The 24,560-nt window shown below is 35.4% G+C and overlaps 1 protein-coding gene across 1 annotated transcript in view; it reads right to left on the bottom strand.

Annotated features, from left to right (window-relative positions):
* Nucleotides 1-19,470, bottom strand: part of LOC100577283 — a 400,113-nt gene extending 380,643 nt beyond the window's left edge. Inside the window, exon 1 of the mRNA XM_026442341.1 lies at nt 19,323-19,470. The gene's annotated coding sequence lies outside the window, so the exon portion shown is untranslated. The remainder of the gene's footprint in view (nt 1-19,322) is intronic.
* Between the last annotated feature and the right edge of the window lie 5,090 nt (nt 19,471-24,560).

Raw genomic sequence — 24,560 nt, 5'->3', positions numbered from 1 at the left:
GCGTGGAATAATCCTTCCCGCGATCTCGTAAAATTGTAGACCGTGCAAATTCTTTGGCACGTCGGCCAATAGTCGCAAACATGTCGCGAACATGATCTTATGAATATTTAGACGGCGGCTCGCGCGGGAAAATCGACTGTTTAACATTCGACAAAATTATAACGTTCGAACGGGCACGAGTGGCCGTGTAATCGGATGCCGCGCGAATATAAATATATAATCGAAGTGTGGACAGGGGGCACGCGCTCGCAATTCATGCGTCAATCCGATATTTCCGTATCGGTGGCAATTTGGCCCGCGCGTCTCTGAAATTCACCGATTCCACGTCCACCTGAATTCCCACCTACACACACACACACACACATATATATACAGGCCTCGTGTTTCGTAAGAAGAGAATATTAACGTGTTTTTGCCTTTCACTATTATAATTGCATTACGATTATTATTAATATTTTAATGGATAAATGTCGAAAAGAAAAGAAATAGTCTCTTTTTTTCAGAGATCGTTACAGAAATTGTTAACGAAATATTATTCTCTTTTTCGAAAATGTTCGTTTAATTATTTAATATTTATTTTTGAATATAATTTCTACTTTCTTTCTTTCGAAATCGATTTCTTAAATTAATAAAAAAAGGTTTTGTACAGTTCATCGATTGTAATTGGGAAATTTTAATTACGCAATTAAGATAAAGATACTTTATTCGTTGCGATTTTAGAAGATTTTAGAAGATCATTATATGGTTTTCGGTTGAAGGCAGCTTCTTCGAAAATGACGTCCCTCGTGTATAAACCAGTCGGACCAACGTAATTTCGTTGATTAGAAGAGTAGAACGGAACGGTTCATTGAAATTTCATTGAAATTTTTGGCACTTCAAAAAAAAGTGCATGCACCGTTTCACCTTATTAAAACTTTTTCATTTCCCGGCCGTTTTAAAATATATCCATGCATGCGCTGGTGAAATATCCCGCGTGCTCGAGAATGGCGCAAAAGCAAATGCGAAAAAGGGGGGGAGGGAGAAAAAATATTAGGAAAGTAAACAAAACAAAAAACAAAAAAAAAAAAGAATAATCATCGTTCATCCCCCATATCTGCGCATTTAATTTTATGTAACGTTTAAAAATATTCTTTACAATATTCCAACAGGAATTTCGTTACATCATTCGTTTAACTCAAAAATCGTAACAATAACATTTAATCTCATCTACATTTTTTTTTTCATCTCTCGTGTAAGAATAGTTCACTAAGAAGAACTTCGTCCTTCGAAATCGATCGCGTTGCACGCTTCATTGCACACCGATTTACAATCCCCCTCCCCTTCTCCAAAATCAATTTAACGAAACGATCAATCGTTCAACGCGATAAATACATCTAATATCCAAAAAAGAAAGAAAAATTTCGAAATTTCTATTCGAAATAAAAACTCTCTCAATATAAAAAAAAAAAGAAGAAGAAAGAAAGAGAAACAATCTCTTTCCCCTCCCAAAATCAATTTAACGAAAAAGAAAAATTTCGAAATTTCCATTCGAAATAAAAACTATCTCCAAAAAAAAAAAGAAGAAGAAGAAAGAAAGAGAAACGTCACAAAAATTTACAATCTCTCTCCCTCCTGCTCTCCAAAATCAATTTAACGAAACGATCAATCGTTCAACGCGATAAATACATCTAATATCCAAAAAAGAAAGAAAAATTCGAAATTTCCATTCAAAATAAAAACTCTCTCCATATAAAAAAAAAAAGAAGAAAGAAAGAGAAACGTCACAAAAATTTACAATCTCCCTCCCTCCTGCTCTCCAAAATCAATTTAACGAAACGATCAATCGTTCAACGCGATAAATACATCTAATATCCAAAAAAGAAAGAAAAATTCGAAATTTCCATTCAAAATAAAAACTCTCTCCATATAAAAAAAAAAAAGAAGAAAGAAAGAGAAACGTCACAAAAATTTACAATCTCCCTCCCTCCTGCTTTCCAAAATCAATTTAACGAAACGATCAATCGTTCAACGCGATAAATATAATCCAAAATATCCAAAGAAAAAAAAAAAGAAAGAAAACTTTCGAAATTTCCATTCGAAATAAAAACTCTCTCCATATAAAAAAAAAAAGAAGAAGAAGAAAGAAAGAAAAACGTCACAAAAATTTACAATCTCCTCCCCCCCCTCCTGCTCTCCAAAATCAATTTAACAAAAGGATCAATCGTTCAACGCGATAAATACAATCCAAAATATCCAAGAAAAAAAAAAAGAAAGAAAAATTTCGAAATTTCCATTCGAAATAAAAACTCTCTCCATATAAAAAAAAAAAAAAAAGAAGAAAGAAAGAGAAACGTCACAAAAATTTTCCCTCGTATATCTCCCCTATAAATGATGCTCCATTTACCACGGCCTCGAAAAGATTAAAACCGCACAGGGGGAGGGGAGGGAGGGGAATACCCTGACAAAACATTTTCACCGACTGGTCCACCTCCCCCCCCACCGCCGTATCCACGGCGAAACCTCGTAACGCGCAAGGGCAAATGGAAGAAGTGACGAAGGTCGGGCATAAACTAACCCGGGTGACGGTGACTTTAAAATCGGCTGATATGAGGCCACCTGGATAGGAGGAGGAACGCCCATGGGACACCGTGGATCTCGTGGCCCATCCTCTCTTTCTCTCTCTCTCTCTCTTTCTTTCTCTTCCCCCGGCGACCGAGCCTTTTCCGTTCGAATGCGGAGAACACGGCGTGGAAACGGTGGATATCGTTCCGGACGTTTCTGATCGTGTAGAAAATCAAGCTCTCGCGAATCCGTTGCCCACGGCCACCATCCGATAATTTCACGTAGGAAAAATGTTCTCTTCTTAGGGAGAGAGGAGAGAAGGGAGGGAGAGGGGACTGGCTCGATGCGAGTTTACGTTCCCGAGAAGCGAGGGATTTCTGGGAAGCTTGAGACGAGCCGAGAGATGGCCTTGGAGAACGGGGAAGGAAAGGGGTATTTTTTCGAAAATTTTTCAACGAATTGGTCTATGGTTTGTGATCGAATTGGGAAATTTATAACAGAAATTAATGATGTTAAGAGCAATCGAAGAGGATTGAGTTTATTCGATTCGAGTTTTAAAAATACGCTTGGGGAGGGTTGAATAATTTTTTGAAAATTTTTGTATCTGATTTGCAAATTGAGAAATTTAAGTAATCGAAGAGGATTGAGAAAATATCACAGTTTCGATTCGAGTTTTAAAAATACGCTTGAGAGAAAGAAAAGGGTTGAATGATTTTTTGAAAATTTTCATATGAATCTGATTTGTGAATTGACAAATTTATAATGAAATTAATGAAATTATGAGTAATCGAAGAGGATTGAGAAAATGATACAATTTATTCGATTTGATTTTTAAAAATATGTTTAAAAGAAAAAAAAATTGAACGATTTTTTGAAAATTTTCCAACGAATTCGTTTGATTTTTGCGATCGAATTGAGAAATTTATGAAATTAAGATATGATTTATTCGATTCGAGTTTTAAATTGTTCGCGAGAAGCGAAGAACTTGAAAGTACACTTGAGAGAAGGAAAGGGGTTGAATGATTTTTTGAAAATTTTCGTACGAATCTGATTTAAGAATTGAGAAATTTATAATGAAATTAATGATATTATAAGCAATCGAAGAGGATTGAGAAAATGATACGATTTCGATTCGAGTTTTAAAAATACGCTTGAATGAAAGAAAGGGGTTGAATGATTTTTTGAAAATTTTCGTACGAATTGATCTGATTTGCGAATTGACAAATTTATAATAAAATTAATGAAATTATGAGTAATCGAAGAGGATTGAGAAAATGACACAATTTATTCGATTTGAGTTTTAAAAGTATGTTTAAAAGAAAAAAAAATTGAACGATTTTTTGAAAATTTTCCAACGAATTCGTCTGATTTTTGCGATCGAATTGAGAAATTTATAACAGGTGAAATTAATGATGTTACAGGAGCAATCGAAAAGGATTGAGAAAATGACACGATTTATTCGATTCGAGTTTTAAATTGTTCGAGAAGCGAAGGATTTGGAATTGGAAATATGGAGAAAAGATCGAATGCTATTTTTGGACATTTTTTAGCGTGAATTTTCGAACAAATTATCCGGTTTGCGATCGAATGAAATGAACCGATTGAGAAATTTATAGAAAATTGCAATTAATCGAAAATATAATATCACTAATTGTGAAGGCTCATTCGATTCGAATTTTAAATTAATTTCGCGAAGAGTTTGAGAGAAGGGAAGGGATTGAATAATTTTTTGAAAATTTTCATACGAATAATCCGATGATTGAAATTAATAATCAAAATATAACATAATATGAGTAATCGAAGAACAACGAGATTGGAAAGATTGATACTATTTATTCGATTCGAATTTTTTTTAAATTGTTCGTGAAAATTTGAAAATACGAAAGAGATCGATTGACTATCTTTGAAAAGAAAGTTTGAAAAGATTGTCCAAATTTATGGAGAAAATTGTGAATTAAATAATAATGTGAATAATGAGAAAATCGAAGTGAACAATTCTTATTCTCAAATTTGCTGTAGAAGAATGATCAATTGTTGCTGTGATCGTTCTTATAAATTCAAACGAACGTTTCGAACGTTTGAAAGGAAATTCTATTCGAAAATAGAATACAGTCCTTATCAGGATGAATAATTCGCGAGAGAGAGAGAAAAAAATATTTCCCCGCGTTATATCGCGAGGAAGAGAGATTTATTTGTCATAAAAATTTGCCCCACCATTGCCGCAAAAACATATTTTACCACTCTACAGTTCCTCCCTATAAATCTCCCTAACGTTACACCCCTTCTCTTTTATTTTTTCCATAATTTCGAAGAAGCTTTCTCCACACTATCTATATCCCATCTATCTCTATTCTCGTTCAATTCATTAACTTCGTACGATGAATTCTCCCTCTTCGTTGGACCTCGACTCGTCAAAGCAATTGTCATCTTAAATTACCAAAAATTACAAACGAAAGAATTGACACTTCTTTTTAATTCTTCTTACGTGAGAAAAGAAACGAAATCGGCCGCTTCTGCCATCGAATATCATCGAGAGGACCAATAATTTTCGCGATTCTAAAAACTACACTGATCTAAGAATATTTATTATATTAACTTCTCTTTCAGACACAAGATGGAAGACACGAAGGTTTTTCGATCGACGAGGTAACTAAGATTCGTGTGCAAGCAACACTCGGTTTCCAGCTAGGCGCGAGGATAATGACACTGGAAACAGGAACTGGAACAGAGGCGTGCAAGGAAATCCAGAGAGTTAATTAGGAAGTATCAGCCAACGTGGCCGACGAGGGGAACTGATGCAAGATGCACGAGAGCCGTGATCGTGACGGGGGGAGAGCCAAGACTCGCTGGATCTTACGTACAAAGACCTTAATGTACACGCTCGCAGACTTTAAAGGCGAAAGTTAGTTACAGGAGGACAGCGGAGAGAGAGAGAGAGAGAGAGAGTTTCTAAAAAGAGAGAGAGAGAGAGGGGAAAGGAAATTTAGATCTCCTCCCCCCTCCCTGTTGCGTGATCCAAGAAATTTGCCGGATACTCAGACTCTAAGAGGATTGCCAACCACCCTTTCCGGATGCTGTCTTTAGCTTAATGAAACGGGTTTAATCGATGAACCCGTGCGTGTAATTGTCGATGCAGATATTAAAAATTAAAGATGAGAAGTAATGCCTTAATCACTTCGATATGAGCATCGATTATAATCGACAGCCAGGAATTTTATCTTATCTCTGCGGAGTATTCGCTCAATCCATCGCCTACGTGACGTTTTTATACGTAAAGTAGGAGTTATTATAGGTTGGCAACTAAGTAATTGCGGATTTTTTTTAGAAAATTAAAGACAATTTTTCCATGGAACTAAATAACTTTATTCTGTAATGTGTTGCCCATTTTGATCAATGACCTTTTGCCATCTTTCAGGCAGCATCATAATCCCACGTTCATAAAACTTCTGGTTTTTATTAGCAAAAAACTGAATCAGGTACGATTCGATATCATCATCATTATTGAAATTTTTACCATTCAAGGAGTTTTGTAAAGATCGAAGCAAAAAGTAATCAGATGGTGCAAGGTCAGGACTATATGGTGGATGTGGCAAAACATCCCAACCAAGCTCCAATAATTTTTGCCGAGTGACCAAAGATGTGTGTGGCCTTGCATCGTCATGATGAAATACAACACCTTTTCGATTTGTCAATTCGGGCTGCTTTTCTTCAACTGCATTGTTTAATTTCGTTAGTTGTTCAATATAGACAACAGAATTGATCGTTGGATGGTAAGAGTTCAAAATAGACAATTCCTTTGTAATCCCACCAAACTGATAACAAAATCTTCTTTCGACGAATACCAGCTTTTGATGTTGTTCGAGCTGGTTCACGTGGCCTGCTCCACGATCTTTTCCGCTTGATATTGTTGTAAACAACCCATTTTTCATCGCCAGTTATCAGTCGTTTTAAAAATGGATCATTTTCATTACGTTTTTTTAGCAAATCGCAGCTGTTAATGCGTTACGTTAAATGCTTTTCTTTCAGTTCGTGAGGAACCCATGTATCGAGTTTTTGAACATAGCCAAGTTGTTTTAAGTGGTTTTCAATGCATGTATGTGATACATGAAGCTTCTCTGCAATCTCACGAGTTGTACTGTGACGATCCGAATCGATTATTGCTTTGATTAGGTCGTCATCAACTTCAACTGATATCCGCAATTACTTAGTTGCCAACCCAATATTTAGTTCTCTTTATATTTAGCAACTCAATGAGCACAATTGACAAAAGCGATAGGCGCCATACCGAAGTTGTTTTATCGATTTATTCGCTCAAAGAGGCGCGAAATTTTCGAATAATTTTAGAATTACATATTTCCTTTCGATTTCCTAATTTCCTCGAAGCAACGCTTAAAAGCAAACAGCTCGTTACACTCGTCCCACGATATTGAAAAAAACCACTCATTCGACGAACCGTTCCATCGAAACGAAAGAAAGACAAAGAAAAAAAGAGAGGAGAGAACACCCTTACTCTCATTTAAAGAGCGGTAGGAGGATGCAAGGAGCGTCGAAACTCTCCTTAATCGTGGCGAATTCATGAATGGCCGGAACGCCGGAAACAACGTTGCAGCGGATGAGGTGATCAATCGGAAAAGGGGAGCGAAAGAAGCGGCGATCCAGCCGGGTTAATTTGCAACGAAAACGTTTCCTCTCCTCCCTCTCGTCGAAGGGAGAGAGAGAGAGAGACTCCAGATTGAAAATCGGCAAAGTTGCTTTCATTAGCCGAAGCTTCGCCCCCCCCCCCCTCCCCCCGCTCCTCGACCTCCGACTTTCGCCTTTCGGAACAAAGTGCCGAAAGCCTTTTAATCACACCTCCGCCATCGACGAGTAAAAACCGAGTACACGATCGTTTACCAGCCCGCATGTAGACACTGCGATTCCGGTACACGAGGTTTATTATTCATGCATGGGCAGGGGGAGGAGGAGGAAGAGGAGGAGGGGAGGAGAGGAAACGGGGGCAGCGAAGCTATTGGATCGGGTGAAAGGCCGGGCGAGAGAGAACTGTTACAAGCAAGTTTTTAACGTGGAAATCAATCCCGTGAGCGAAGGATTTAGGCAGTAATGAAAGGGGGCGAGGGTGTTGTGTTTGGCACCCTCGCAAGGGGTGGAGATTAAGCGTGGACCAGGTGGGAGCGTGATGGGATTTGGAGAGAAAGAGAGAGAGAGAGGGAGAGAATGACGGTCTTGGGTGGCGTTTAATTTCGAGTTACCGTATAAATTGGCAATTGTGTGTGGGTTAAGGGGGGAACGAAACTGGGTCAGAGATTCAGAGATATTTAATCTATCAATCTCGTTCTCTTTGCTCTTCGCCGTTGTATCGTTCACGTTTATCGACCAAACGTTTCCGGATGAAAGGAATTTAAATATATATACGGAGTTTATAATTAGGGTTTGTAATTTTCTTGTAATTCGTAATTATTAGGGAAGATTTGGGGAATTTTTCTTCTTTCTATCTCGGTAATTAATTTGATTAAAATGTGCACTGTATTTGTTGTTAAAGCATTAAGAGAAGTAATCAATTAGAATTGCTTTTTTCTTTTTTTTTTTTTGGAAGAAAATTTTATTTTTAATTTATGTATACATATATATATCGTGAATCACCTTTGGAAATTTATAAATTTTCACGAAAAGTGACACGATTATACTATAAAAGAATTACGAGTTATGTTTTTGAAAAGAAAAATTTGCATTGGTTTTTAATTGTGAAAGTTATTAGGAGGAGAGTCAATTAAATTTTTTTAATTGTGAAAGTTATTAAGAGGAAAGTCAAATAAATGGAATTTATTTTAAATAAAAGTAAATGCATATAAAATTCTAGTTATTTATTATTTTATAATTAAATCTTTATCCCCCAATTACATCTGCAATATATAATAATTTTTCTCTTTTTTTTTTTTTTTTCATACGAGAATAAAATTTATTCCCTTAAATATTCATCTAAATATAGATATCGCAAATTTTAGCTTTCAATATAATATGATACGAAATATTAAAATAATTGCGATTCAAATGAAAAATATAAATGTACGAATTAAAGAAAACCTATTTAAAAAAAAAAGAAAAATCTTGATTCCACTTCGTGTACAACGATTCGTTTTTTCGAATATAGGTAGGTGTATCTAGGAGCTTCTCTTGCCTAGAGCAATACCATTTTGTTTCACGGTGGTAGACCTCATTTATGGCACTTAGCATAGAGGCTAGAATTCAACGTGACCCAGATCTGTCATCGTACAGCTGTTTATGAAATACTAAAAGCTTGGTACACTGATTATTTACATATCACGTGCCGGAATAACAGTCTATTCTGCCGGTGAATTTGTTGAAATATTAAACTCGATCGAGCACCGTTACTGAATAAAATAAATTGGGAAATTGGAAGATTAAATAGGATTTAGATTCGTTTAACTTTGAAAATTATATCGAGCGAACGAATTTATTGAACGAAAAATCACATCACTTATCACGCCTCGCCAAAATAACATAACCTCACTCGATATACCTTATATATATTATTTTATCTCAATTACTTTTATCGATAGATTTACGAATGATAATTCGAGATCCAAAAGTAAGAGATTATCCGGTTAATAAAATTCTTAAACGAGAAAAGTTATTCAAAAACTTGTTATTAAAATCATTTTGTTCGTATCGATGATTCTCAATCACAATCCGCAAGAAGATCGTGAAAATTTTTTCGAGATGTCGCTACTATTCAATTCCTAATTCTCATTCGTTTTACAGAAATAATCTTTTCATCGATCGTTTCTTAAAATGAATTGTTCGAATATTGGAAAGATTCTCAAGAAAGGTTCAACAATCATTTCCCAAAATTCAATTATCGACTCCGACTCGATCGTTTCACAGAACGAGAAACGCGAAATTTTTTTTCCCCGCACAAACCCATGCTTCAAAGGCCGTATTTTCTGCTGTCGACGCACACCGTAATGATAGAAAATTTCAGCGAACCGACTGATGAGTAGCAATCACAAACGCCTTCGACGCGACGAGAAAAGAGTCCATGGTGTGTTAATGGTCACGAAAGCTTGGATACACTGTTATGTTATGATAATATCGCCTCCTCATCTACATATTCTGAACGTTCAGTCCAATACTCTCCCCCGTTAATTTTCTTTTTTCTTTTTTCTCTCTCCGTGGTTTTAAATATTTATCGTGTAACTGCGTCAGACATTAAACGTCGAATAAATTGTGTCACGGTCGTTCACGGGACGAAAATCAGAAACTCTTCGGGTATATTAAAGTTTTGCGCGGAGCCGGAGTGAATTATGAGCGCCCTAAGGAGATTCTAAAAATTTTTCACGATCTTTAATTTCGAACGGAAATTGGGACGACTTTGCAATTTTTTTTCGAGCATTCTGAGAAGTATAAAGTATAGAGGAGTGAAACTTTTTCTAAATATCGGGTTGTTGAATGTTAATAATTGTTTGTACGAAGATTAAAAATTTTATAAAAAGGAAAAAAAAAAGGGAACGATTTTCAACATTTTCAATGATCGTATTCGAATTTATGGACGGTATTTTTATAATTTGATTGTTTTAATAATAACGATACAAAAGTAAAAAGTGGTTGAAAGTTAGGTTAAGAACTCCATCTCTTGTAAAATCTTAACAACTTCCATTTCCCGTCTCTAAATGTTATTATTTCTGGTGACTTGGCGAACTTCGCTTCAAATTTCGTCAAAAATTCTACGGATCTGCAATTTAAATCTGCTTAAACGAGCTGCTGAAATATTTCGCGATCCCGGACGAGACATTATCGCGGATTTAAAGTGCACGATTTTTCGCCGAATTTTTCGGAGAGGCCCGAGATTTCTCCAATTTCAACAACTGCGGACAATCCCGCGAAAACACGGGATTGTGAAATTAAAATCCTTTGAAACCACGGATACACTTATTACACTCGTAACGTAACGAAGCGCCATCTACTCGCGTGAATTAATAAATTTCACCGGAACGTTGTCGAGTCATGGGCTGATCGTGAACCGTGCCAACCGTTTCACGAAAAATTCCCTAGGATATATTCTTCCAAGCGTTCGTCTGAAATATTCACCGATGGTAAGACTGGAGGACGATTTCGATCGAATTTTTACAAAGTTCTTCTCGCAGTTCGAGGAGATAGAAATGAATATTCGGGGAAACTTGGGCGCGAGAAGAAACTTGGGTTAATTCTGCATGAAGCGATAACCGTACGAGATAAAAATATACGTTTCGACGAAATTCATGCTTTCACGGAAAAGGGTCACGGTTTATGAAACATACAAGAACGTTCCAAAACTTGTCCTGGCGGCCGTTTTAAACGGACAATTTCGTAAATCAACCGGGCTCGTGAGAATTTGCACCCCTTATCTCTTCGACCGGTCCACTTTCGAGCCCTTGGAACCCTTCGCCCCTCCTCGGTCCCAGAAGGACCATACACGCGAGGGTGAATTTTTCCCTCACCCGCTACGTGCGGCGAAAAGTGAAATAGTTTCTAAACTGTTGGACGAGTGGAAACGATTTATGCGAGACGGGACAAACGGTACAGTCGATACAGAAGAACATTTTATCGACGGTCCCAGATATAGGGAAATTTTTAGGGTTTAATTTTTTGATAAGGCGGGATTTGAAATTCATTTCGTTGAAATAGGGAATCGAGAGAGTTTCTGCGTGAACTTTCGAACTTTTGTTGTAGGATAAACATGGATTACGTGGTAGGGACGATGGTTGAAAGTTTCCAAGTGGATTTTAATTTTTTGATTAAACGATTTAACTTTTATTTCGTGACTGGAAAATTCGATGAACGAATTTTGGTCAATGCAATTTCGCGCAACTTTTTTTTAAACGAAGTGATCGAGACGGATATGAAATAATGATGATAGAAAAAAAAAATATGTAATGTCGAGAGCAACAGACAATGGCCGATTTTTTAGAAACGGAGAGCGAGATGTGTCTCCATTTTTGAGATAATTTTCCAAAGTTCGAGGCTAAATTAACGCGACAAGTTTCCCCGAGTGAACTTTAGAAATGTATAACGCAACTTAAAATATGGTATCATATTTCAAACTCAAGGATAATTCTAACAAACATGAAATGTGTTGCGTGCATCGCACTTTAAAAGTAAATAAAAATTACATTGTTTTCGTATTAAAAAAAAAAAAAAAAGAGAAAGAAGAGAAATAAATTAAACATTGCCAATTTATCTAATTTCGTCCGAGACGTATATCATTCTAATTTTAAACTAAAAGAGTGCAGATACGAACTTTGAATCTTAAAATTTATGAATCGGTATCGTCGGTGTCTGAAGAAATAATTATTCGTTAAAAACGTAATCAGAAGCAAAAATTCAGAACAGTCTCGTTTCGATTGATCTGCCGATTCGTTCCATCTATTTTCACAAGTGGAATATTACGAAAGGTCGCGACAAATTTAAAATCGGGCAACGATTTTAGACGAGTTGATCGCCTGACGAGTAAAATCACGGGAATAAATAAATCAAGAGACGATATTTCTTTTTCCAGGATGAGTTAATCCTCTCCTATCACGCATAAATACTTATCATATACGATATAACGCGAATATTAATATCTTTTAATTTTTTCAAGATTAAAGATTAAACCATCAATTTTATGAAAATTTTAATTTTTAATTCTTAATTAAAAGTTTCCTCTCGTGCTAAATATACCTTCCAGCTGAATCGCTTTATATTGGATATAAATAGCAATTTTATCTTTTAACGAATATCAATCGAATCAAGTGTTAAATTATAAATTATAATAATTACTTCTGATTACAAGTACTGTTCATTAGACGAAAAGAAAAATCGATTAATTTAGAAGGAAACGTCAATCCAATGATCATGCTGTATAATTCTAAAATATTCTAACGTATCGACACAAAATAATTTCCTTCTCATAATGTGTGTAAGTTAATTACAATTTGTAACGATGGTTTAATTCATAAATATAATTTCGAATAATTAATATTACAATAATTACACGAATAAGCTAAACATACTATAGATATATTATATCAAAATAATTAATAGTTTCGAAAATATTTCAATCTTGGATTATTCCAAAGTAAAATAAAAATGAAAATAATTTTTACGATTCGGAATATTCAAATTACATCTCTTCTACCACCAAGCTCGTCAAAAATCAACAAAAAAAACCTCTTCAGTGGGGACAATCTCCCTCGACTTGTCTCCACCAAGCGAACAATAAATTCGTAAACAAGTTGTTTTCACAGGAGAAAACAAAAATTTCCCAAAAAAAAGAATCCTATCTTCCCAAAATCCAAAGAAAAAAAAACACTTTCTCCCTCCCTGCTCCGATGATACAATAAGAATAGACAGTAAACACAAACCAGCCTTATCCTACCTTACCTACCGTCCGCTTAATAACCAGGAAAAGAAGCCGGGGATACGTTTCGAGTATTTGCCCAACGTTGCTAATAAGAAGAGCAAAGGAGGAGTGGGGGAGGTTAAAGAGAACAGGTAAAAGAGCGAGAGAGAGAGAGAGAGAGAGGAAAGGAACGAAGAAGAAGGAAAGGGCAACGATTAATATCGAGTTTATTAAGAGCAAGGAAGAGGGGGGAAAGAGGCCCGTTAACAAAGAGCACATTTCAGGGACGTGACTGCAGTGGCCACTGTACAATTTCCGGATCCGAGGTCTCCTACGTTCGAGGCATCACGTTTCTACGATGCGCTCCTGGCTCCCTCTCTCTCTCTCTCTCTAGCTCTCTTCGCTTTCTCATCGTTCATTTCTTTCGAGACACGCCGTATTGATATTTGACTTCTTTTATTGCGCGTCCTTTGAGCGACGCTCGCGACTTGATTACGCCGCAAGAATAAAACGGGCACCGGGCGATATTACGTTTGGTAATTCCACGCGAAACGAGCGGACGTGAAAGTTGATCAGCCAAGAGGAGGGGGAGGGGGAGGAGGGGCTGTGGACCCCCGCGAGACCGAATCGATGGCCTGGCCTCTTCTCCTCCGTGTATGCGCGGATATTGTCGAGTTTTTGCTCAATTTCCGCCCCCTCTTCGAACGATCCTTTTTTTTTTTTTTCTTCTTCTTTTCCAAAGAACAGAGAAATCCCTTTTAATTCCCTCCTGGAAAACGAACTCTCTCTCCCTCCTTCCTGGGGTATTGTTGCGCCACTTGCTCAATTTTTTCTGGTCAAAGGGCCATTCGATTTTTCGTTTCTTCTTTCTGAAATTTTCTTTTTTATTTTATTCGGTGGAGAAAGAAGGGAAGATATTCGAGAAAGGAGAGAAGTGTTTATTTTATTTGTTGTGATGAGATGATTAAGATATATTTTGGATTTAAAAATTGTTTCTTGTTCTTGCGAATTTTAAATTTGGGGAAAATAAAAAAAAAAAAATTGGGCGTGATTACGTAGGTTGTAAGCGATGAAAAAAATGAGGGAAAATTGGGGGCAGAAGATCGACGGCAGAGATCGTTCGGGCACAAACAAATTGCGAAGGACATTGTTGAGCTTTCGATGAATTCGCGAAACATTAAAAATCGAGTGGTATTTTTCCGTCGAAACTTTTCAATATTCGTAAAATATTGCATCCTCGCCCGTCCCCGATACCACTTCAACACTTTTCACTTCGTTTGAGCGCGTGGTTGAATATTGTTCGAAATATCTAAAAATACGCGCCGATAGCGTCGATGATATCCCATTCTGTTTTTTCCTTCGTGCAGAAACGCGGTATTGTATTCGGGACGAATCTTTGAACCTTGAAGACGGTGAAAAGTATACACGCGTGTTTATTCGTTTAGCAACAAATTTGAATAATAATCGAAAAATTTCGTTAATTTTGTAAAAAGTTGTAGAAAAGTTCCCATATCCTTCGATAATATATGAATAAATAAATATTGAATTAAGATGAAAATTAGGCGCAGTAGTTTTTAAGACTTTTAAAATCTTACATGATTTGAGTTCAAATCGACGTAAGTCAGATTGGTTTCTATCTATAATAAAAAATAAATTAATTGTACGAAAGGACTTTAATTTGTAAATTATTTATAAATAATATTAATAAATAAATTGTTAAAATTATTTTAGCATAAAAGTGCATTAAATTTAGGATTTAATTATATTAATTTTTAAGTTAATAAATAATAATTTGGATATTAATTAATTTTAATAGTTATAGTTTTAATTAGAGTTGCATTTTTAACTTTTTTAGAACGAAAGATTTTATTTGGTATATTTCAATCTTTTAGTGATGCATTAAAACTATTATCTAAAGAGTGATTTTTTTTTAATTATTCAAATTTATTTATTTATAGACCAATAATAATATTTTTTTTATCATTGGTTATATGAATTTTATATCCTTGATTTAGATCAATATATTTTATAGAATTTAGAATTTTATTTATATTATTAGTTTTGGAGTTTTAAGAGTTTATCCAGTATTATTTGTTGGATGAATCTCTAATTGTAATTATGCAATTTTAGGATCTATACGATTAGTATCAACAATAATTTCATTTGAGATATTATATAATAATAATTTTCCCTATATCTTGTATATTTTTCGAAACATAATCTAGAATTTTTTGAAATTTCTTTTGCAACTTAAATACTAATATACACCATAAAAACTGCGGAAAAATAATTTCAATATTTGAATATCACCCTGTACAACATTATAATCCGTTATTTATAATCCTGAAAATCCAACTAATAGATCGCCGCACAAAAATTTCACCACATCGCAACGATTCGAAGTCGTCTAAGAATTTTCATCGCGTAGAAGGTTATATGTTCTATTAAATATAAAAATGTAGTGGTACGTCTGTGCGATCGATTTCACGTGGCGAGGAGAGGTTGGTCGATTCAGAGATCATCGTATCGCGTGGAGCACGTCGAGGAAGCCCTCGATACACCGCCACGGCACGCAACAGTCATAATAGGGGAGAACATAAAATACGTAAGCGTGTGAAAGTCCCTAGAAAAAGGATTTTCCGGTGCGCGCTCCGCTATGTGGAATACCTCGCAATTCGTGTCCTCGTGGATGAGGGTCTATCGATATCGTATCATTTCCCTTATGGAAAAATTTTGCGAAAATAAATTCGTCTCGCTGCTCCGAAAGCTTTTTATCGGCAGATCTTTAATCGGATTTCTAAGTATTTAATGCGCAATTATATCGGTATTATCGGCCGTTGGTAAAATAGTACTTGACAAATAGTATAACAAATGAAAATATTTTCAACAACTGTTTCCGTAATTGCGCGTGTAAATTAATATTACGCGAAATAATAATATTAAAATTTAGATAAATAATTTGCAAATATTATTATTATTATTATTACGCAAAATAATTATTTCGATAATTTTTGTTATAATATACGAAGAAATTTTTATTCTAAAAATTCTGTATCGAATTGTTTCGTAAAAAATTCTCGCATCATTCATACATTTATGAATAAATGTTTAAAATAACGTGTCACGGAAAGTACAAAGCAATTCGTATCATTTTATTAAAAATACTCTTAATTTGAACATTCTTTTTCTAAACGCGTGTTATTCCGTGAAAGATACGACGATGGATGGAAATCCACGGGAAAAGGGAAAACAGATTTTCGCGATAGAGAATAAATAACAACTAATAGTCTTTCTATGCTGAGGCGAAAATTTCAGGCGGCGCGACGTGGTATTCAAGCTTTATCGGCAGAATTTAAATTTCCACCTTTAAAGGCAGCTCGACGATTTTAATTGGAGATATTTAAATTCCAGCTTGCAAGAATAAGTTAAAACTGCATGTGTAAGTAAAAATATTCTTTCATCTATATTCCGCGCGTGAGAAGGATTCTTCATTTAAATATTTAAAACCGGGGCGACGTATCGTTCCGACGGAGAAGAAGAAGAAAAAAAAGAAAAGACTGAAGATCGTTGATCAAGATCATCGATCACGAGAAAAAGAATATACCGACAATTCTTTAAGGCGACATCGAATTAAAAATCCGATTTAAAAATTTCGAACTTCAAATATAAGAATTATTCCTTATATTTGATGAAAGAAAAAGAAAAAAAGATAGATAGACAGATCTTTTTCCACGATATAAATGAGCTTAAAGAAATAATTGCGAGAAGGGTGATAATTTCCCTCGGTGAAAGTTTCAACCGATAACTACTACGCCAAAAGTCTGGAGACTTCTCTTTCCCCGCCGTCCAGAAACCAGAAATAATACTAATTATGTAATTTCGAAGCGTTCTTGCCGATGAAACTCCGTCCCAAAGTTTCCGTCCTTCGTATCACGCTGCGGTATCTCGTCGATTCGTGCCGAGTTTCTCATCATTCATCGCGGAACAGGTCAATACAATCGTTGCATCTCTCGAACTTGGTCAACGCCGATGAAGAAGATGCCGTTTAACGATACCGATTTTCATCCACTTGGAAACACGCTCGTTCCTATTTGTTCGTATTCCACGTGAGTGAAAAAATCGGAAACGGATATTCAACGGTTTCCAAATATGTCTAAACAACGTAGACGAGTTTACATCGATCGTTTTAAAAACTGAGAATTCAGTCTGATAATATTTCATCGATTCCGACCAAGCGGAATAATAATGTTTCGCTTAAAAGATCGGATTAAATTAGATCGTTAATAATAAAAACCTGTCGAGGTCGTCACGAAAAATATAGTATCCGATTAACGCGAGCAATTCAAGAGATCAGAATTATCTCTGATTGATCCAGAATTTATTCGCGTTTCTAAGTAAAAAAAAAAAAAAAAAAAAAAAGGTAACACTTTGTACAAATACTGATACCTCGTGGAGGATTTTGGGAGGTGCATAAAAAAAGATTTCTCCGTTCCTCTCAAGGCCCCCTCCAACAAATATTCGTCGCTCGCGAATAGGTCGCGTCACATTCAGCGATGAAAATAAAGCCGTGGCCGTGGGCTTGCCGGCCCGCGTATCGCTTATTGGTATGCCACCGACACGCCAGTCCAATTTCGTTACCGATGTCTGCGAATCGGTGAATATCATCTGCTCCATTGAAATTCCGCCATAGCCGTGAGAGACGCGATATCGCATTTGTCTCCCTGACTGCGTTACCTAAACGATCGCGTTTTGCGTCCTCCTCCCCCTTCCTCCCCCTCCTCTCCGCCGGCCCTTGTGCCCCGTCGAACGTGGCCGCGTATCGATGACGAGTATCCTGTTTTTCCAAACCCTCTCCCTTCTCCCCCCAAATCCATTCCCTAACCCGATAATTGATCGTCGATTTAATGGCAAGCTTAAAATTGGCCCACTGTTAACGCTGGCCACGCCAGTTTTCGACACTTTTCAACAGCGTATTTGCGGTCGTGGGCACGAAGCGGTGTACAAAATGATATGAAAATAATAAATTGAGGGAAATTTTTGAGGGAAATTGTGGTGGGATTATACACGCTTACAGTTTCATTTCGATTTTTCGTTTGACGATCGGTTTTCTTTTTTTTTTTTGGAAAATCAATCGTTTTGCAAGAATGTTTGTATGGGAAGAAACAAATCTGTGCGATCACTCGTTTACAAAGGGTTTGATAATGATGTTGAACATGCGTTTTTTCCTTATTAAAAATTAAAAAAGTATTTATATATTTATATAAGTGTCTTATTAATTTGATAAAAATTTTCCAATTCAACTAAATAAATAGTCATTGAATTTACTTGTAGTATTTTTTACTCTCGCGATTTTTTTTGGAAAATCAATTTTGGAAGAATATTTGTATGTGAAGAAACAAATCTGTATGATCCTTCCTTTACAAAGGGTTTTTTGGTGATGTTGAACATCCGCTTTTTCCTTATTAAAAATTAAAAAAGTATATATTTATATATTTATTGTAAGTGTAATTCTACATATCTTATTAATTTTGCAAGAATATTTGCATGTGAAAACAAAAATGTGATCCCTCGTTATCCTTTACAAAGGATTTTCTGATGATGTTGAACATCCTCCTTTTCCTTATTAAAAATTAAAAAAGTATATATTTATATATTTATATATTTATATGTCTTATTAATTTGATAAAAATTTTCCAATTTACTTATAGTATCTTTTCCTCGCGATTAATATGCAACTAGATTGAACATGTCGCTAAATGCAAGCGAAGGGTAAATAAATACAATTTTTAAATCCATAAAAGAATCTTAATGTAACATCAATTCAATATTGTTTCTCATCTTATTTTCAATATTATACGTGTAATTTATTCCTATCTTTTTCAATCGAAAGAAATTTTGTTGACTTTGAATTAAGAAAAAAAAACCGAGGATGAAGAATCAGGTGCAGGGACATTCGTGATTTTAATCTGTCAAAACTAATTAGCCGACGTAGATTAAACCAATTAGATTCGTGCTTCGCGTAGCCTGCGACTACGTAATCGTTTCTATGAAGGATTGCTCAACCTTCGGTTACAACTCTTTGAATTTACATAAAGATTATCGTTATGGATCATAAAATGTACATAAAGTTTTTTTACACGAATAAATCACAACTCCTCATTGCGAAGCAATAATTCTTAAAAAATTTTAATTAAACAAAAGAAAAATAGGGAATAAATATGTTTACACAAAATTATAAATAATCTCCTCCTGATCGTACGTTCAATATTGAAAATATACGTTTCAACGCGTTGTTTGTTTGTCTAAATATATATATATATATATCGTAATGTCACGTGAGAAAATATATATATATAGACGTTGTCAAATATCAGATGCATTCAAAGGTTAAAGTTGAACTAACCTTTATCCTCGAGGAACGTCGAGACGATTAATCCTTTTGGCACTGTGGCCCACTATATCCTCTCTCGCGAGGCGGTGTCACTTATGCGTTGCGACACGGCATCCTTTATTTGAGGTTAGATCAGGTCAAACGCAAATGCTTCTCAATCTATCTCGTTTATTATGTTCGTTCTGTAACAGAAGTGATATTAATATATCATTACGCGTAAGTACGTACTTGTTTTGTTCAAAATTGTGAAAAAAAAAGGAATTATAAAGATTATTTATTTATAACATTTATATATAATAATAATATTTATATATATAAGATTATTTATTTATTTATTTATTTTATGATATTTATAAGCGTTTATAGGGAAGAATTATAAAGAATTTATTTATTTATTTATTTATTTATGATATTTATAAGCGTTTATAGGGAAGAATTATAAAGAATTTATTTATTTATTTATTTATTTATGATATTTATAAGCGTTATTATAGGGAAGATTTGGCAATTTAATTTTTCGCTGGAAATTTTATTAGCAGGAACGAGGCGTTGTTCACGTGATATCTCATCCACGGCGAAAGGGTTAAACGTTGTGCTTTGTTTATCTATTATAACGGTCACGTTGTTCAAATAATACCGCGTGTCATGTTACGCGCCACACGATGCGTAATAACTGCAAACAGTAATTATTCTGGGAAATTGATCACATGTTATTCGCGCCAATGATTGAATAGTATCTTCCGCTGCTAGTTTACTTTTTCATCGAGGGAGGGGGAAAAAAAAAAAAAAAACGTCGAATAAATATTTCGTTGCAAATTTTGCATAAAATTTGCATGAAACGAGAAGAAAAATTCGGATAAACAACACGAAAGATTGCAAAATTAAAATTATCATTACACTTTCGATATGTAATTAAAATTCGAATTTTTAAAAAAAAACAACAAAGAAATTAAAAATTCCTCCTCACCTACCATACCATCTATTTCAATGAATATCGAATATAATTGATCGACACGATGTTCCCTTTTTTTCACCCTCGTATGATATCGAAAATACTTAAAAAGAAAAATACTACATGAAAAAGATAATCGATCAAAAACCAAACAAATAAAAAGAACTCGAATCAAAAAAAAAAAAAAAAAGAAAAGCGTCAAGTTCAATTGCACGAGGTTCGAGAGAAAGAGAAAAAATCCATAGCGTCTTGGAGGGAGGAAAGCATTAGACCGAGGTAATAGCCCCTCGAACACGAGGGGCAGCCCGTAGGCCGATTCCCCCCGCTGTGTGTTTTCGTGCGCCGACAGCGAGCGGAATCATTGCGAATTCTCGTAATTCCCTCCCATCCGTGGAAGGGTGGTTTCGCGGCCTGGCGCTGGAGGGATAGGAGGGGGGGGAGTAGAGCGCCTCTCTTTCCTAACGGCACGCTCGAAGCACCCAGGGGCAATTGAAACTCACGGCCATTTACTGCATTTCAATAATGGTTTCCCATCCTCTCCTCCTCCCTTCTCTCCTCCTCCTCCTCCTCCACGCTACCACCACCCCGAGCTACGTACGTGGAACACGGGAGAGCGAGCGACGTTGCCCGCTCACAGTCGATTTACCGTGAGCTTTATGGAACGCAACGGGGGTAGAAGTAACCAAGGGCTAACTATCTCGTCTATGGACGAGTGTATTATTCGACCCAACCTCCCCCTCCCACTCCCTAACGCGGCCACGTGCCGACGTGGGCGCCGTTTTACGCTTCCGGGAAAAATCGTTTGAAGGGAGAAGGGGAGGTGGATGCACTTGAAAAAGGGAGAGAGAAATACTTTGAAATTTTCTGGAAACTTTGGATTATATTTGGAATTATATATTTGAGGAAATGGGTATAAAGGGGGTGAAGTGAAGATGGGGTGGATTAGTGAGAGGGATACCGAAAGTTTGAAATTTTGGAGTCTGGAAAAGTATATAAAGGGAGAAGGAAGTTGATGAAAAAGGTACGAATATGATAAACGGGGAAATTTTGATTTTTGACTGGAAGAAATATGTAAGTTATTCAATTAATGGATAGGGATGATTGATTCGTTTACTCGATTTAAATTGTTGTATTATATTTATCGAGTGTCGAAAAGTGTCTATCTATCATTTTTCCGGAAAACGCGTTTAAAAACGATTGTTAACGACGTTTGGAATAAAGTTAAAAATTCAAGAAATGGAATAACTTTGTGTAATCTAACTTTTAATCAACGTTACAACCGGAGGAGTTGTGACAAGTTCGTTGGATTACAAAGTAACCTGGTAACAACTTCCATTTGAAACATTTCAAGAGCATAGTTATACGTTTCATAATTTTGTGAAAGAGAGAAGAGGGATGGAGGAGAATTTAAAAAAAAATAAAAATAAAAGATAGAAAGGGAAAAGGAACATGAAGATTTACTTTAAAGTATTCATAAAAATTTCTCTGTTTAATATATGTACTCTATTCTGGAGAATCCTTGTTTTTCCTTTTCTTTATTTTTTTATTTTTTTCCTTTTTTTTTTTTTTTTTCGTTCAATCCTAAAAGGCTTTGCCAAATCCATTTTCGAAATGGTTTTCGTTACCAGTCGGATAAAGTCTATCATGTCGAGCGGAGATATCTGAAAAATGTTTTATATCCTTCAACGCACCGAATACATCGGACGTCGTACTATTTTTATGCTAAAATCCACGGGGGGTTTCGATTTCGTTATACCGTTTCTGACTTATCGACATTCGTCTTCTATTTCTCGAATTGCAAACGGAATCCGTCCCGTTCGCGCACATACGATTTTACGATATCGTAGATTTAACCCACTTTATTATCCCAAAAATGGCCGATTTTAAATAAATTTAAAAACTCTGTCTGGAAAATAAAAGAAATCTATTCTTTCGACCCGGTTCTACGATTCCATCTACGATGTTGATCACGATGATAAAGAAATTTCTACAAAAATAATCTCTCCACTTTCACATTTCCATTAAAAGATCCAAGAATAATTTGTATGATACTGTTTATTAATTACTTAACATTGGCGAAAGAAAAAATTAACATTGCATCAATTTATGATAATGAATTTTTCGCTTCATCGATTACCGACCCGAATTTTCCACGAAACGGGTCTAAATAATTGAGATGGATATTTTATCGTCTTGTCAGGTTTCCGTGAACACGAAACACCATGGTATAGTCGTATACGGGAGGCGAGGGAGGAGAGGTACGCGAATTCGGTGAAATTTGAAATCGGGTAAAATTGCCCGAAGGCAATGGCGAAACAAATTTCACCCATTAGCGACCGGCGGAGGATACATGTCACGCCGCGGTTGTCATCAATACAAATATCTGCGCGAGATACCTGTCCATATTTCCGTCCTCGAGCCACGGGATCACGTGTGTGGTCCCATACACGGGAAAACCTCTCGAATTTATTCGATAAATTCATATACCACTGGCTGTGTGGCCTCTTGCTATGAATTTCTTCAATCTGATCGTGTAAATCGTGTGAATGGTTTATTATCCTTATTTTTTTTCTATAGTAGATTTATAGTTGATTATAAAAATATATTGATCGCCAAAGTAATTTTTCCCTAATTTTTCATCGCGCATTCCATTTTATCTTCAAACATTAAATTCAAAATATTTGATTTCAACAATTATTAGGAGCATAGTCACCTTAGCAATAACTTAAAGTACGATAATTTCGCTATTTCACGAGTTTTCGTGAGCATCGAGACGAATAAGGGAAGTTTTAACGAGGTCAGAAGATACGAGACAAGTAGCTCGTTAGAGGTATTAATTCTTGGGGAAAAAAAAAAAGAAGTGTAATTTTTTTCGATGATAAATTTCCTGAGAGAAACCGAGCGAAGGGAAAATTCGATTCTTTTTTTCATATGACCCCCGAATGCGACAAAAAACACATTACACGGGTGATCTATTTTAGATCTCGTGTCTGCGTCAGACAGAGCGGAGAATACAGCGCGAGAGTGCTTCTGGATTTAAATACAATAACCCGGGGCTATTGTAAAAAATATACACGGCCACGTTCGCGCGACTGCACACAAATGGTCGGGCCTTATGCATGCGACACGATCGCTGGTATTTCTATTTCGCCAAATTAATATGGAGAATTCAATCAAACGAGTACATATTGATAATCCCTAATTTTTTCTCAATGATCCATTTTTAAGATGATTTAACAATATATTTTTTCCAAGCAATTCAATTTATTTTTTTATAATATTAAAGATTTAATAAATAAAAAATTTATGATATCGTATGATCTTTTTTTACCTTCGACAAGAATGAGATAAATTTTCATTCATATTTTCATCCATTAAAGTTTGAAATGCTTTGTAAATTAAATAGTGAAAAAATTGTGTAATTTTAAAGCATTTTAATTTTTTATCAGGATAAATAATTAATATTATGTAATGGAGAATCAAGGGACGATTGGTAAAGGAAAGGGGTTATGTGTACATGTATATATATATATATATCTCTACGCGAATGCAAACGTGGCTGCGCATGTAATATGCGGTGTAATCGCATTCCTATGCATGTTACAAGCCCTGTAGATACAGTGGATTGTCTAATGGACGACACATGTTAAATATTCTGCCGGTATCGATACTATGGAGAGATTATTCTGATTCACGTGCTCGTGCTATTATCATTTGCCCATATCCTTCTCGATTTTTCATAATTTAATGGGGCATTAACGTATTGAATGGATCGAAAAATATTGGAGAGTCACTTTGTAGATTAAGTTATCCATCATGCAACCTTCTACCGTTCTTTTATATATTACTTTGTTCCCTTTGTTTTGTTTAGCTATTTTTGTTCTATACTTAATATGTGCGCGATAAAATTTAATGTCTTTCATTTTCTGTAATGGAAATTTTGCCAATCTTTTAACAACGATGCTCTATTGTAAAATTTCAATCGATTAAATTAAATTATGCATCGAATTATTAACATCGATGATAATTTTTTCAACGTGCATAAAGAGAAAATATTATAACGCATAAAAAATGCACTGTAAGTTCGAAAATCTATCACATCTATGAGGTTTTAAACTTGTTTATTTGAATACGAAACGATATGCTATCTAACTTGGGAAAGAGAAAAAGATTTTTTTTGTTCTATATATTTTTGCACACGTTTGAATGCTTTCACATTAGATGCATTTGAACGTAGTTACATATGTGATAAAAATTCTTTTGTCGAGTCCAGTTTGCAATTGTTCATTGTCTACCAA

The sequence above is a fragment of the Apis mellifera genome, linkage group LG8, assembly GCF_003254395.2.
Source record: "Apis mellifera strain DH4 linkage group LG8, Amel_HAv3.1, whole genome shotgun sequence".
Taxonomy (NCBI): Eukaryota; Metazoa; Arthropoda; class Insecta; order Hymenoptera; family Apidae; genus Apis; species Apis mellifera.
This window is presented reverse-complemented; position numbering and strand designations above follow the sequence as displayed.